Here is an 18271-nt window from a genome sequence, read left to right on the forward strand (position 1 = left end):
ACTTTTAACATTCCTCGCGCAACATTGAAAGACTATGTTAAAATAAGTGGTGACCTTTCAACACAAGAATTAGTGTGTATGAAAATAGGCAGAAAACCAATTTTGCCTAAAACTTTGGAGAAAGAATTAGTGGATTACTGCACGATAATGGAAAGCCATTATTATGGTCTAACTGTAAAAGATCTTCGTCGCATGGCGTTTCAACTTGCGATACGCAACAATATTCAACATCCTTTTTCAGTTGAAAAGAAATCTGCTGGTCGCAAATGGTTACGTCTGTTCCTGAAACGACATCCTCAGTTATCGCTATGGAAACCACAGCCATTATCTCTTGCCAGAATAAATGGGTTCAGTCAAGAAAATGTAAGCAAGTTTTTCGCAGTGCTAGAGCCAGAACTTGCAAAAGTAAAACACAGCCCTCTAAAAATATTCAATGTTGACGAAACAGGGATTTCTATTGTTCAGCACAAGAGTCAAAAAGTCGTCGCAATAAAAGGTAAAAGAGAAGTGCATAAAATGTCTTCTGCTGAAAGGGGGTCATTGGTGACTGTGGTGGTGTGTGTGTCGGCAGCAGGCCAATACATCCCTCCAATGATGATTTTTCCAAGAAAAATTATGAAAGCAGAACTTCTAGATGGGGCACCCCCGGGAACTATTTGGGGTGTTCACGAATCTGGGTGGATCACGGGCGATCTATTTTTCAAATGGTTCCAGCATTTTGTATCTACAGTTAAAACGTCGCATGAAGATCCTGTTGTTTTAATATTAGACGGACACTACTCCCACACACGTAACATAAATGTGATTGATTGTGCTCGTGAAAATGGGGTTTCCATTGTCAGCTTACCACCGCATTCTACAGCCAAACTCCAGCCTCTCGATGTTGCTTTTATGTTTCCCTTTAAAACATTTTATTCTCAGGCAATTGAGAATTGGCTTAGTAGTAACCCTGGTCGTGTTATCACTAATCTGCTGCTTGTTAGGCTGTTTTCTCAAGCATACGTAAGAGCAGCAACTATGGAAACTTCAGTCAATGGCTTCCGCAAAACTGGCATCGTTCCTTACAATGCTAACGTGTTCAGTAAATTGGATTTTTTGGCTCACGCTCAACAAATCAATGCAGTTGAAGAAGTTTCTACCAGCTCCCAGCCATCTCCTGCAGTCAGCCCTCAAAACATCAGAGCTATTCCCGTGATCCAGCCATCGACATCTACAAGACGTGGCTCTGCAGTTGTGGTGACAAGCTCTCCACACAAAGTGTTGAAGTTGCTGTAGCAAAACGAATCAAGGTGTTCAGCAAACGACACGCGGCTCCACAAAAATCAACTACCATAATAAAAAAAAGAAAATCTTTCAAAGCCGTTTCCAGCGACAGTGACAGTAGTGTAGACATTGAGTATGTGTCAACTGATGATGAAGATAGCGATGATGATGATGCTGGATGTCCTATTTGTAGAAAAAAAATTTCTTTAGATAAACATGGTGAGAAATGGATTCGCTGTACGAAGTATGTTATCTGGTACCATGAACTATGCTGCGGGTCCCAGAACAAAAATAACTTTATTTGTGCTACGTGTTTGGAAGGCTAAACATCTGTAATTTTTGCAAAATTAATTATTTTATAAGAAAAAATGGTTAAAGTGTGTCATGTCTCTAACAATTTCGTGTTACATTTCTGCATAGATAAATATTTTTAAGTTTTTTTGAAAACAAATAGTGTAGATTGCGTTATTTTAATTTTATTTTTGGAAAAAATAAAAGGGGACGAAATTAAGAACACTTTTTCTAAAATTCAATTTTTTCCAACTGAAACGTTTTATTTTTTTTCAACGTGAATATTCTTTTGTTTTCTTTCGGTGAAATATATTCTTAACTATGAATAGTTGTTAAGTAAACATCCAAATTTTTAGAACAAGAAAACATTCCTGAGAGCTCGAAGGGGTCAAAATACGACTGGGGGACGAAATATGGGCCCCCTACCTTATATATCAAATACTATAGAAGTAAGGTATATAATTATGTTATACTAAGCACCTATTTCAAAATTACAAAATAATTAATAATGACATAATAATCAATAAGTTGTTGAATTGTGTGTATATAATATTTACTTATTTATTTGCTTTTTAGTGAACTTATGCTACATTTTTGTATTCTTAAGTCGGTTGAATACATTTTTTTAAGTTTTTTTAAATTTTTAGTTATTTTTAGACATTGTGAAAACACTTCCCGAATGAAGAAACGACGGCCAGTTGAAACTGAAGATGAAAGACGGAAACGCTTAGAAAAAAAAGAAACAAATATTAAAAGATATAAGAAAGAAAGTTCACAGGAGCGAAAAAATAGATTTGTCGGGTGTGAGAGTTTATTTTTTAATTAAATTAAGAAATGAAATCAAAGAAGATTGAGACCATTGCTTTGCCAAGATACGTAATAATTTAACAAATGCAGATGTTGAACACCGTTCTCATCGAATTAAATTAATTTGCGGGCGACTGGACAGCGACACAAATGAAGAATGTGCTCATCGGCTTAGTTAAATTCGCGAGCGATTTTCTAATGAATTAAATTAATAACGTGCCCATCGTTTAAATTTGATTCATGAGAGGCTAGCAAATGAATCTGATGAACAGCGATCACAACAATTAATCGCCTTACGTTAATAATACTTACAAAGGGTGCTTAACGAAACTTCAGAAGGAAGAGATAGTCAATTAAATAATTTAAGACAAGCAGCACACCGTTAAAGAAATATAATTGTAGTTGGAAAAATTTCGAACAGCTATAAACGGTTTTGCAGGTATTTAATGTGTCGTATGCAAAAAAAATACTTAATTAGCAACAGCGTGTAATTTGACTCCAGAATTAGTTTCGGTCAATAAGATAGTGACGTGTTTTCAATGCTCAAATAATATTAAAAACGTAAAGTTCAGTCTCAAGCTTATTCGAATAAGATGGGAGTTGCTACTGTACCACATGAATAAGCCACATGAATTACTCAAACAAAAATTTGTGAAAGTTACATCCTTAACTGGAGTTGCTGCCAGACAAATACTTTGCCAGATTCTTCATTGCGTATTTTTATTTCCCATCGAAAAAGACACACTGACATTAAAACGTTTTATTGTACAGAAGCTTCAACAAGAGAGACGCAAGTAGTGCCATATAAATTGGCTAGTCATTGACGAAATTTCAATGGTCTCCTACGAGAATTTCGCAACTATCAATTTACGACTACAGAAATTTAAAAACAACGCTAAATTATTTGGTGGAGTTAATATCTTACTTCTTGTTGACATTATGCAACTGCATCCGATCAAATAGTTTTTAAACAGAAATTAATTTTTGGCATTGGTTTTCATTTTTCAAGCTGGATATAATTATAAGCCAACGAAATGATAGTGATTTCATCGATCTATTAATTAGTTTACGAGTTGGTGAATTAACTACCAATTCGATGCCATTGATATGTGAACGTGACAGAATATCTTTAACAGGGGAGTTTTCTGACGGAGTTGCAGTTCGAATTTCTTCCACTCTGAAACAAGTGGATGTTTACAACGATTTCATGATAGCAGCAAATGCGAAAACACGTAGAGTTTACACCATGAACGCTGTAGATGAGTCTCGTGAAATAGCCACTTATGGAAAGACGCCACCAAATATTGTCATTCAAAAATATGTCAGTAACTGCAGAGGTTTATTATTAACGCTGAAGTTGGCTGAAGAAATTCGAGTCATGCTAGGGCGAAATGTATCGGTCTCAGACCGGCTTGTAAATGGAGCAATAAAGTTTGTCAAGAAATTAAAGCGTCCTGCTCTTCGGAGAGGACAAATCGAAGAGGGTGAATTACCTGAAAGTGTATTAATTAAATTTATAATGATACGATTGGAAGCAGAATGAAAGGTGAAGCTGCCTTGGTTGCGATAACTCTTGTTGTAACATTTCAGGCGACTAAAGGATACGGAGATGTCGAGCGCCGAATGTTACCTTTGATTCTAAGCTGGGCAGTCACGATGCACAAGTTACACAGAAATATACTTTATAAAGCTGTCATGAACCTAGGAAACAAAAATTTCGCTAAAGGTCAGGTGTATGTAGCTCTCATTTGTGTGAAAATCTTTACAGAAACAGCATTGTCTAATTTTAATCAAATAAATTATTGAGTAGGCCACACGACGAAAGAGCATTGTCGGAAATGATACGTTTGCAAAGTCTAATGTCGTCATGTAATTGACCTTATGTACTAACAAATGATCCTTTTTATTTACAACTTATATTAAAAATTGCATAATTCGCACATAATAAGTCAATTCACCGTATTTATGCTTTTATTTTTTGCTAAAGAATTACAATGTGTTTCTGATTAGTTCTATAGTAAGGTACTAATAGTGTTTACATAATATCCATAATAACTCAATCTACACATTCGTGCAGTTTGTCAACCTTCGTAATCCAAGTCCAGTCCATCACGTCCTTGACCATAGTTAGCTACCCACCTTATTTTTGGATTGTCACAAACCTAATAATGCCTCAATCACTATACATTTCATATTTGATTTTGTGAAGTACCCTGATGTATCTTCGAATTACAAGGTCCAATAACAATGAAATTAAAATGTGACCACCTTGGAGCTATACTCAACTTAACGCAAAAGGGATGATTAAAATCGGCTCATAAACAAAGACTTAATGCTCGAACATAAATAAAAAAATATATACTGACAAACTGAAAACTTCCTCATTTTGAAGTATCTTAAAAATAGTGAAACGTGTTCTAAAATTCATCCAATTTTTTGGTAAATGTTTGGTTAAAAGATAATATATTTTTTTAAATTTGTATTTCTTTAATACATTATGATAGCAAAGAAGAAATAAAATAGCTTTGCGGATGTGCTGATTCAACTTAAAATCGCATGCGTCTCCCAAACTACGCTCTAAATTTTAAACGTTAAAATATCTTTTGAAACAGTCCAACTTTGAAGCTTTTAATTATAGTTAAATGAAAATACCCAATTGAATCTCAATTAATTGCTGTTTGAAAAGTTTCTAAATTCAAGTAATTCCACCGCGATTTATGACGAATTCCAGTGAATGTCACTGGATTCATTCATTACTTTAGTGAATGTACGCTCAAACTCTTTCACATAGTTTCAAATAAAGTACATTTAATGACATAATTTAAGTCTTCATAGTATTAATACGCCAACGTTCACAGAAATTAAAGGTTTTCTTTACCGAATCCAGTAACAATATTTCAATCCAGTAACTGTTAAATAAAATACAAAACTTTAAATTAATCAACACTTTAATAAAAACTAAATCCAGATAACATTTCAATGGAATACTAAGAGAAGAGTATTTTTATCAATTTTTAAGGTTTCAAGCACCTGAACTTAAGTAGAGGCACTAAATATTGTGTGTTTTGCAGATGAAGACTAAATATTGCTGAAAGCGTATAGTCAGAGTGTCCCATAACTCAACGTCAAGCCGAGAACAACTGATAGGCAAGTAAATTACGGTCCTGAATCAAGGAACTAAAATTCAAATAATTTTCGTAGTTTTCGAGCTATAGGCCTTTTTTCAAAGGTATTAAAATCTTCACCCTGCACTAAATTATAAGTTACAGTGACTAAAAATGTTTGCTACGCAATTGTAAATAACCCTACTATTTATAGCAACTCAAAATAACGTCAAACATGCTATAAGTTTGGGAAAAATATTATTTGTAAGACATGTTCGGCAAAAATATTTAAAGGGTAAAATTTAATAGTCATACTGTTTTTGAAATGGTCTTTTAGACAGACGCTTTAAAAAATCACTTTGCTTAACTAGCAAGTTTTTTTTTAATATGGCTATAAAAGCAAATATCTTGCTAAGTTAACAAAATAATATTTTTACAGTGTGATTTCGCAGCCATGTAGGTGATGTTAAAACGCCGTAGAATCACATTGCCATGAAAGCCTTAGGTGCGCTGTTGCTTTCACAACCGCGTATTAAGGGCCCCGCCTACCCTGGCACACACATTGGGTGCAGAACTTCATAAAAGAAAACACGCTTTAAAAATAATCAATATATCCGATTTTCTGTAGGCGGACGAGTAGTTAAGAATTTCGTTTTTGACATGACAACGTCTAATAAATAGATGAACGCCGGCTGCACGCACCAAAAATTGTCCCGTTACGCATATTTTTCCGTTACGCTGTGTCCTGTTACGCTCATTGTACGCTTACGCTCACCCGATTGGAACCACCATCGATTTGACTTTTTCGAGGCACATTAAACTTGAAACATTCCCATTCGTTTCTTACTTTTCCCATCATCGTCCTATCCTTAACAGAATAACACAGATTGGAAGAAGTTAAATAGCAAACATGTATAAAAGTTATAGTTAGAATAATCTGTTCGTTAAAGTAATAAACATATTTGAATTAATGAGTGCAAATAAAAGTAAATTTATCAATTAAATTGTAGATTAAATTTCACTCCTTCTTTGTATCCATACAAAATAGTGATAATTCAATAAAAATAATTCAATTTTATTCATAAAAGTATGCAATAATTTCATCAATGTTTTGTTATGACGTTGTCAGGTTAAACTATCGTCCGTAAACCGACATTACAGTCAACCAAATTTTTAAACTGTGTTTTGAGGAGTGTGTTTCCAGAATAATATTTTTCGGCGTGAAACTCTCGGTAGAGATTATTAAAAGAATTCAAGGGACTTACATTGCACCTTCAGCTACATTTCTCCGCCAAATGATATCGTTATCGTTCAGATATCATAGTTGCCCAATGGGCAACGAGAAGACGGTCACCAGTCCACAGTCTTGCACTTAGAGGCGATACCGCGCTAGAAGTACCAGTGAACGTGGCACTTATCATTCCACCTCACTAAAACAGGTACGCCACTCACTAGACAGGCCCCTTAAGTATATTTATAGTTGTACACTGTAATTTTTTATGTCGTACATTTTTTCAGTAATATCCATTTGTCTGTTGTGAACACTACATTAAATCATATCTTGAACCCTACTGTTCTGAGTCTCGCAGTCTCCATATATTATTTTGGTATTTCCATCTGCAGTTAAGAATTATAAGATTTATATAACAACCCATTAGGTACTATTTCCGGTACGAATATTCTACATATAATGTGGGATGTGAAAATTGGTGCTTACCATCATACTTGCATTTTTTTCTTTTATAACAGGCGCTACGTAAGTACGAAGCTTTCAGAAAGATCTCCAACGTTTTCTATCGAAAAAAAATCGTTTACGAGGTATAGTCAAATCTGCAATTAGTTTAAATGAGTTTGATGTGTCAACTATACGTCAACGTAATAGCTGGTCTCAATTATTATTTTTTTTCAAAATAATGTAGACGTTTTAGATACCTGTGCGTTCAACTCTTTGGAATGCTTATGCGCCAAAAAAACGTGCTATTGTAAAGTGCATCCCCCACTGAACATATTTTACGTGACTGTTTTCCGTCTCTGTGATATTCTGCTTTGCGACTTTGAAGCCTGGGAGCTAAACTACCGGCGTTGCGTATACAGCCTGAGGTATAGGCCACCCGCTGTACGGATGCAAAAGAAGTGTCGCAGTGTAATAAAAAACTCCAGTGCCAGGAAGTGACGTCATAGTGACGTCATAATGACGTCACAGGAATTCGACCATTTTGGCTGGTCGACTACCCAAACATTCTAGATGATCTGAGGTTGGCAGACTTTGGATATAAAAGGGGCCTCTGCTGAGACACCTAGAGCACTGCGCCCCCGAGGATAAGCCCGCAGAAGCCCGGAGAAGTGTGGAGAAGCGTGGAGAAGCTCGGAGAAGCCCGGAGAAGCCCGGAGAAGCCCGGAGAAGCTCGGAGACGCCCTCTTCGGGAGAACATCGTGCCGCCACCCCGACGCTCAGACTCTTCAAGCACGTCATGCTGCCCGTCGTCGCCACCCCGTCAGGATTGGTATGACATCCCTAAACTAAGTCGATTTCGACTTAGAGTTTATGCAAGCAAGTGGGGTTGGCAATAGAATATTTTCAGGCGATAGCCCAGCATCCCCAAGTGGAAAGTATTCCAAGTACGGGATGGACTAACTTTTAACGAGTCTCTGTTGGACTTGTGAATTTTTTGAAAAGGCAACTACTTTGGGACTTTACAAAAAAGCGTGGATGGCATATGATGGCTATTGGCATGTCTGATCGTTGAGCTGGTCGCTGGTCGGTGTGGCGGTTGTGTCATTTCTTACTTCGGACCTATACTTATCAGGCCCGGCACTAGGAGGCTACGTTCAGTTACGTATCTTACGTAAGTGGAGTTTGAAAAAACCTCGCTATTGTAGAATCCCTTCTGCATGAAGAGGCAAAAAAATGTGAAGGACGCGTTTTTTTTTTTGTTAATATCAAAAATAATACTTCGTGTTTACAATTGCATACAATTGTATTACGGCACAAAAATAATACTTCGTGTTTACAATTGCATACAATTGTATTACGGCACAAGAGAGAGAGAGAGTAAAGAGTGTAATGTACTCCGTGATTACCGTGGCAACCATGTATCCCGACAGTACCGAGGCCGCCGATGGAACCTGCTCGCTCGCCAGAGACACGTCTGCAGTCGGCTACACCAGTAGGAAGACATGGTGGGACATAAACAAAGTGACATGTTTTGACCTCTCTTAGCCGTTGTGGCCCTGCCGAGGTTAAAATCTATTGTTATTAGTAAGTTTCTTTAATATTCATACTTTATGTAAAGTAAAAACTATCAGCGAAAACTAGAAAATTTATGATAGTTATGGAAATTTAATAAATTAGGGATATAATTTGTTGCAGGCTTGGAAATCCCCTGATGTCCGCTGAGGGAGGAGCATCTGAAGGATATTCCACCCCCAGCGGAGAGCGGTATTTGGCCCAGACAAGGTATTTTCATAAGTAAATAGATTGTCCGGTTTCCAGCGGGGGCCACGGGGAGGCTACCGCTCGGCGACCCAAGCCCCTCAGAAACAGAATTGGTATTGTTAGGCTTTGATGTCGGTTTTTTTAAATACATTATCTATGGTTCCATATGTGATACTTGAACAGCATTATATACAGTATAACACAATAATACAATGACATTACAATGTAAGATAATACAATAAATACAAGGTGCAATGCAAAGTTACAATACAATAGTTATACAATACAAATATAATATAAATCAATTACAAGATACAATGTATTCAAGGAAGATAAGGATGCAATATATAAGATACAATGTATATTCCATGTTTATACAATACAATACAATATAAATCATGAGAGGGTCAGCAGAAAGATAGTTATAAGTTAATATATACTTATTTATATACATGCATACAAAGATGGCAGAGGAAAAGCTTTTTTTTTACATAGTTATAGTTGTAAGAATTGTCTGGAAGATAGTTATGATTTCAACGTACATTCCTTAACAGTATGTTACAAAATACGTAAAATTATGGATATATTCATAGTGTGAAATGCGTGAAACCATATTATTACATACAAACATGAATTCGTAACAAGTCAATCGTAAACTACTACTAACTACTAATGATCACTAGAAGAGAAAGAACAAGATTTTTTTTTAACTGACACGCACAATCATACAGAATAATCCAATTAAATACAAAAGGTACAAAGAGTATGAGCTTAGCAAACAAGAACACACAACACATACACTTTTTTTTAATGACACACACAATCATACAGAATAGTCCAATTAAATACAAAAAGTACAAAGAGTATGAGCTTAACAAACAAGAACACACAACACATACATAATTTTTTTTTATACAATGAAGAGAGAAAAAGAGCTTATTTTATTATTATTAAATAGTTTCTTCTGCTGACAGGTTGAATATAAACTCTCATGATTTTTTTAAATTATGTGGTTTGTTATTTGTTCGTTATTTGTTCGCCCGCGCAGGCGAATATCTACAGGGGTCACGAAATTAAATACTTTTTCCAATTAGTCGTCAAGGTCATCATTCATGGTTTTAGTTATTTTATATATTATCTTGATGTATTCTTCAATATTTGGGTATATTATGTTGTTATATATTTCGTTGCGGGATAGAGGCCATGTTTCTTGATGAAGTTGTAGACTTGTTTTAAGTTTATTCCTTTCATTTTCGAAAAGAGGGCAGTCATATAAGATGTGGTATGTGTCTTGTTGAGATAGGCCGCATTGACAAGAAGTATCGATTTCCTTATTAAGGATTTGTTTAAAGTAATATTTAATTTGGCAATGGCCAGAAATTATTGATGCTACTTCGTTGCAAAAATAAAGATTGCTGTCGTACCATTCTTGTAACTTTTTAATGAAATTTTTTATATTATAATTTCCTTCGATGTTATTGTTTATTTTTTGAATCCATTCGCGTATACAATTTTCCCGTAAGTATAATTTGAAATATTTTTCGTCAAGAGGGTTGTCGTTATTTCTTAAGAAAAAGTATTTTCCATCTTTAAATTCAGCAGTATATTCTTCTTGATCGATGGTTATTTTTCCGTTATGTTTTAGGAGTTAGATAATATTTCTACTTTTTATAATATATTATAATGGTATTTCTTTATTTAATACCAATGTTGTTACGTAAGATGTTGTGGAGCACAAACTTGTTAGCTTTAACAATATGTAGCGTTGAGATGACTTTATTGTTCTTGCAATGTGTGTATGATTGAGTCTGTGTGAAAAGACTGATGCTGCATATAGGATGGTATTAACATAAAGGGTTTTATATATGATTATTTGTCTTTTCTTGCTATAATTTTTGATGTTCCAGATCTTCTGTCAGAATTGGTAGAATACTTGTTTAGTTTTATCTGTTATATACTTGATATGTGGTAGAAAGCTGAGTTTGAAGTCTAAGATAATACCCAAATATTTAAATTGTTTTACGAATTTGATACTATTGTTATTATATTTGATGTGTGGAGGTCTTTTGTATAAATTGCCTTTTACTTGCATCGCAAATGTTTTGGAAGTAGAGATTTCCGGGTTATGTTCTTCCATCCAAATGTATGTATCAGAGAGGATCATATTTGAAGTTGTTTCTATTTCAGCTCTACTATTTCCGTGGATTATTATTGCGAGGTCATCAGCAAATGCAATTGTATAGGCTTCATTGTATTTTACATTTTCCGTGATATACTTATTTATGACAATATTCCACATGGTTGGCCCAAGGAATGAGCCTTGGGGACAACCTCTATCCATTTTTCTATGAATATTTATATAGTTTCTTGTTATTTGTATATGTCTATCAGTCAAGTAGCTCCATAAAACTTTTTTCATTGTTATAGTTAATTTGAGTTTGTTGAGTTATTCTTTAATAAAATCCCATCTTAAGCTTGAGAAGTCGTTACTTATGTCCAAGAAAATTATTATAATATATTTATCAGCTATGTCATTTATTACCTTGAGTAATTTGTTGATCGCCATTTCGGTTGAAATTTTTGGTCGGAAACCGAACTGATGTTGATGTAGATGTTCTTGTATGGTAGTGTTGATTCTTTTCAGTAGTATTCTTTCAAAAACTTTTCCAATGACTGTAAGAAGACATATTGGTATATAAGAGCTGGGATTTATTTTCGGTTTGTTTTGGCCTTTATATAGAAGTATTATTTCCGATATTTTCCAAATTTTGGGGAATATGCCATCTTGTAGGCAACGGTTCATTATATTTAATAAGTCTGCTTTAATTTCCTGGAATATATTTTTTAAAACTTCTGCTGTTATTGTGTCAGGTCCAGGTACTTTATTATTGTTCGAAAGATTAATTGCTATTTGTAGTTCCTCCATAGTGATATTCTGTTCTATTGTATAGGTGGTTTGACGTATAGCTATTTCTTTTTCTGATGGTATATCAAGTGGTTATAAGTGATCTATAAGTTTTGTATATGTCTCGTGAATTCCTGTAGTGTAGTTATTGTTGATCTTAATATTACTTATGTTTTCAGTTCGGCGTATTTTCTTCCTGACAAGTTTGTCCGGGATGTTCCAAATGTCTCTTGATCTCAGTGGTTACAAATTCTTCCCATTTGTCGATTGTTTATTTTATGATAAGTTTTTTGTATTGTTTTCTTATATTTTTGTATTCTATTTTATATTGATCTTTGGCACAGCAGATACAGCATCTTCTATATTTTCTGTGCGCTCTTTGGACCTTTATCTTCATATTAGTGAGATCTTGGGTCCACCACCATATTTTATGTTTTGTGGTATTAATTTTATAAATTTTGCGTTTTTGTGTACATGCCTGAATAATGTTATCTTGAAATGTTTTTATTGCGGATTCTACATTATCATTCATTTGAAGTGGTTGTGAGTTTTTTATTTTTTCTCTGACAACATTCCATTCCTTAACAAGCCTGTGTAATCTATTTTCAGTTATTGTTATTGAAGTTGATGTTTGAAATTCCCATTTAATTATATTATGGTCGCTTATGGATTCTTCGACATGCCAGTTAGTAATTTTGTTACTTAAGTTTCGTGATTATATTGTTATATCAATGTTCTCTTGTCCGTGAATACTGTCGTAGGTATAAAGTTCTCCTTCTTTATTAAGTATAACTAAGTTATTTAAATCAATAAATGCTGTAATTTCTTCCCCTCTACACCAGGAGGAAGACATGGCGAGACAGCCCGGAGCCAGTCTTCAGGTGAGTCTGCAGTAGTAGCGGCTGCTCGCTACCTGCACATCTGCGCAGACCCTGGAGTAGCGATTCGCCGCCCGAACAGGTCTCGGGAACTCGCCTGGGAGCCGACGGTCGCGAGGCAAGAGTCTGCATTCACTGATAGCTGCTGATTAGAGTGGCGCTACCCCCGCGGGCTTATCACGAGTATCTAGACGTGTTCGCGTGTCTCGCACAAGTATTAATATTATATCTTGTGTACTGATAATAATACCAGAGAATAGGATAAACCCATGAATGATTCAGTGTGCTGATAAAATGATTAATTAATTTTTGAAATAATTATTTGATTAATAGTTTGACAAGTAATAAGCTGCTTCAAATTAATTTTATAAAAACTATAATTACTGTTAAAGAAACATCTGGAGTTTCGTGCGTAGTAAATATTTGAGGTTTTGAATTAGCTTTTTTTTTAATTTGATTATAATATATTATAACGTAACTTCTGACAGAATGTATGTTGAAAGGGATAAGGCGTTAATGCACGAAAATAACCAATTAATAAAATATTTGCGGGGCACAACAATAAATTCAATTATTATTGTTATCTTATAACCGATATGCTCATAGTTTATATCTTTGTTACAGTATTGGGCTTGGAGAGATATAGGTGCACTAGCCAATGTTTGCGTTCAATGATGGCAAGAGTAATATATTATACTTCGTGTCTTGTGCTCGTTCATGAATAAAATTGTACTGGTACATAGAAGCGCCTTCTCTATTGTTACCGAGTATGGTAACAAAAATAAGTAGCTGTAAAAGGCACTATAAACCTATCCCAGAACTTTAGCAATAATTCTTCCAGCCGAGTACCATAGATCTCCGGGCAATGCACCGACATGTATTACCCCCTTTAGCTAATCGAGAATTATCGTCACTGCAGCCGCTAGGAAGGTTTTCAAACTAAATGGTACATCACCCACAAAAAAAAACTAAATTGGAACAGAAATTTCACACTAAGGCTCTGACTTGCAAAACAATGCTTGTTGCAAATTCTTAAACTGCAATAAATATACGTCCTCAGTATGGTTTTTGATGAGGAAGATTGATTAAAACGTTTTATGGATATAATACAATGTTAATGTACACATGTCATGGAGAAATACTTTAAAAGACAAAGAGATGAATACGCATAAACACATAAAAGCAAGCCTAAATCAGCCGATATCAAAAGTTAAATGCATAGGCAGCACAGAAAATTCCTACTGTGTTCTTCTTTTCTGTCGTTGAGTTATACATAATATTTGCTTAGTCTCATCACTGGGTTCATCCGTGCGTCAATGCGTTGTCGTTGTGTTATGCGATTATCTGTTATGTATCATCGTTATCTTTGTTTGTTTCCGTGTTGCCCAAGATCGTTTCTGTCTGTATTTACTGTTCGTCTTGCCACGGTTTCATTTTTATCAGCCCACTGTGTTTGTCTGTGCTGTAATATCTTTTTTTCTTCTTCCATGTAATTCTCTGTGCTCTCTGTGCAACTTTTGACATCGGCTGCTTTTGGTTTGTTTTCTGTTAGTTTTTTTTCTCTCTATGAAATGCAGTTCATGTCAGCAATGGCCTTTGTCCAAAAACGTTTTAAATGCAATTGAAATTATAAAGTTTTATTTATTAAATACAGTAATGCAAGAATTTTAGAGAAAAAACTCTTATTTGTTTGCAATTTATATTTTGACGCAAGCACGCCGTAGCAACAGTTTGAGAGCGAAGGAGCATTATTATTACATGAAGTTTAGAAAGACTGCCAGACTCGTTACGCAAGTTTAGAAATACTGCAAAACTCGTTACGCAAGTTTGTGCCGTGCTGAAAATGTGTGTTGGCCCATGGACCAAGCAGCCAGTTTCACTCGTGAGAGACGGCACTGCAAACCTGAAGTTGGAAAAAAAAATTTAGAAGAAATGTGAGTAAATAAGGAGTAGTAATAGAGTGTAAATATTTAAAGTGGTTCTCAAACAAATATGTATTTCAGCCAAATAAAGAAATGCTACAAATGCGGTTAACATCAGGCCATGACTTACACTTGGTTTCATACTGGGCGTACACCTTAAATACTAATTCAACAACAATTTGGGTATAAATCCTGGCAAGTAGAAAATCAAACGCGAAAATTTTATTTTAACTAGCACCAACACGGCGCATTTACCAATTAACTGGGAAAACAATAAATTATCTAAATTTAAACTGCAAAGTACTCCAAAAGTCGAGGATTCCTTAACAAGGATACCGCGACAATGCATGTCAAACGCAAAGGTGAAATGTATCATTCCTTAGTTAGTACTTAGCAAAAAGTATACGATAAGAATAAATGCCACTTAAAGATTATAAGAGTTCTAAAAATGTCCGTGGCTTAGTAATAAAACGTTTATAGTGTAATCCTCTATAAATTCTTTTATGCAACTGACTATAAAACTGTAGTACATTAAAAATATATACATTAGATCTAGACTCCAGAAATGAGGATTTTATAAAGTGAGTGTACTTTATGTGCTATCATTTAGTACAAATAAATTCAGTTCACTTAAAAATTGTGAAACTGCTCGTGTATTTGCGTAAAACCCTTGGTGACCCGTTTGGGAGTTCATGCACAAACTTTAAAAAGATTGTTCAATACTGTAAACGAGCAAGTTCATTTTCCCGCTCAAGACAGTATAATCTTTTCATGCAAGTACTCGGCTCTTTAAACTCCAAAAAAAACGAACACGTAGCCACAGCTACTGGAACGTGAAAACGAAAAAAAAAATGGTTGTCTGTAAAGTCGGTTTACGGATGATAGTTTAAGGTGACAACGTCATAACAAAACATTGATGAAATTATTGCATACTTTATGAATAAAAATGAATCATTTTTATTTTAATAATAAAAGAATAAATACTTGAAATTATACTAGTAATCAGATTTTTAAAATGCAAGAATAATTAACCTTCATTGCCGAAATTATTGTTGTAATAAGCAATCAAAACCACATTAACTATTCACTTCACTTTATAAACAGTCGAGTGGAAGAGAGATAGATGCGGCGCAAGCGTACAATTAGCGTAACGGGACACAGCGTAACGGGGAAATGTGCGTAACGGGACACTTTTTCGTGCGTGCAGCCGGCGTTCATCGATTTATTAGACGTTGTCACGTCCAAAAAAATTGATGGCACTGAACTTGCTCACAGACTTCAGTGCAGTAGATGTGGGTTCCATGTTTTTACCTTCAGGGCCAATGCGTAGACACACCTGTATTTCGCGAATACATTTCGTATCAAGGTATTTCACAAAATACTGTAGCTTTTCTCCTGTGGTTATTGGCTGAGGTTGGTGAGAGGTGTCGTCCCGCTCTTGACGGGGCCAATGAGAATGTGGTCACCGTACTGCTGCACCCTCACAATTGGCCATGACTCTTAGAAAAAGCTACAGTGTTTTGTGAAAACCTTGACAAGAAATGAAATCGCGAAATACAGGTGTCCCTACGGCAATGCGTAGCCGTCTCTGCGGAGTAACCAGCACGTAATGCGAAAGCATTGCTCTGACAGGGTGGCCGTCCAGTGTTGCCACACTGCCGTGTTCCGCGCGCTCCGGCCCTGCGCGGGTCACAGTCCGACAGCCGCGCTGCGCTGGCCACGACAGTGGCGCCTCGCAGTGGCGTGATATGTATCCAGGTCCAAAAACTTCCGGTTAGTAAAAACCCGTCGAACTCAGGAAAGTAAGTACTTAAAAAATCCTGGTAGAATCACTGGTGAAACGAAACGATTTGGTCCAAACATAAAAACATTAAAATGATTAAAATACAAGTTAATACAAATTTCCCAAAATTTTAGGCCTGAGGGTTACTATTATAAGAAAAATGTTACGAGATCTAGTGATATTTTCGTAAAATAATTGTTTTCTTAATAATTTAAAAACGGAACAAATAAACAAAGTTAGACTAAAAACAGGGACAGATTGTAGCACCCGCCACAACTTGTATTGTATTCATGATAGTCTGAACAAACCATATGAATTGTATTGGGTTCAAGATAGTATGAACAAACCATAGGAGTTGTATTGTTTTCAATATAGTGTGAACAAACCATAGGAGTTGTATTATGTTCAATATAGTGTGAACAAACCATAGGAGTTGTATTGTGTTCAATATAGTGTGAACAAACCATAGGAGTTGTATTGTGTTCAATATAGTGTGAACAAACCATAGGACTGTGTTGCATTCAAGAAAGTTTGAAAAATCCGTAGGAACTGTATTGTATTCAAGAAATACTGAACAAACATTATAACTTGTCTTGTGTTCAAGATGACTGAAAATTTTTGAATCTACTTCCGACAGCCATTCTATTGCACATAACATAAAATTACAACATAAAATGCATGTTTTACAACTCACAACATATCGGAACAAGAAGTATCTTATTGAAACCCTTACTTCAATTTAATAAAAAACTTGGCGAAAGTTTTCGTTTTGAACACTTATATTTTTCCTTCTCCGTGGCACAATTTTCATGAACATTGAAGTCACACAAGACTGAAAATAATAACAATTTATATTTTTATAAACAACTTTCTTTTGTAATGCCAAATAAAAAATAGTTCCATTAACTACAAAATTATTATAATGTAAAATTTTTATTTCAAGGTACATAACTACACTTGGTCATTTGTTACTAGATTAACAAGATTACAAAACGCAGTTGTGAGGTTAAAATATGCACAGCTATTGCCTAGGATGTTTTTCTAAAGGTTTTGAGTAGCAGGAATGAACTAAAGAGGGATTCACCCAGAGTGGGCTTGGTGACACGTGTGAATGAACCCTTGTTTATGAGGCCCGTGTGTTAACCGGGGCAGAATTTTTGGCTCATATTTCAGCAGCTTATTGCACGGTGAGGAACAGGCTGGAAGTTTTACAACACTCCCGGAGTCAGGAGGTTTGCTGAGTAAGTGCTCGCTATGAGATCTTTGACCACTGTTCAGTTTTTAGAGAGGTGTTCTGTGCGAGCAAACTAATCCTACTAAGTATAGGTGTCATTTTTCAAATAAAATCATGTTTTGGCCACAACGCAAGGAACCAACGTGTGAATATCAAATTCGTGACCAGTTTCATTGCTATTATTACGAAATTGCATTGCATAACTCACAGCTGTGAATCAGCCACAGCATAAGGCTTAACTTAAGTATATTTTATAAATACATTTACGAATGGCAAGGTACTGTATTTATAATAAGTTTTCAGTTAGAGTTTTGTTTTAGCGATGGAAACAAAAAGAGAAAATATAATTTTACTGTCATAAAATTACTTCTTTGTTTTTATTTTGACTATTTTAGGTCTACAGCAGTTTTTTTTTCAAATCTTTAATCTTCAATGAACCAATGCAAGAATTTTCATTACATTTTCGTTTTATGATGAATTCATTTTCATAATATTTTAGAATTGTTTTGCATTATCTAGTATACTGCAAAGCATAAATTATCTAGTAAAATTTGAGTAAAAATGTTTGAATATCTACTGATGGGGCCAGAAGTATTTTAAAATATATTATTATATTAAGTCAAAAGTAAATGTAAAAAATTCAAGAGT

This window comes from Bacillus rossius, chromosome 6 (assembly GCF_032445375.1).
Source record: "Bacillus rossius redtenbacheri isolate Brsri chromosome 6, Brsri_v3, whole genome shotgun sequence".
In the NCBI taxonomy this organism is placed as follows: domain Eukaryota; kingdom Metazoa; phylum Arthropoda; class Insecta; order Phasmatodea; family Bacillidae; genus Bacillus; species Bacillus rossius.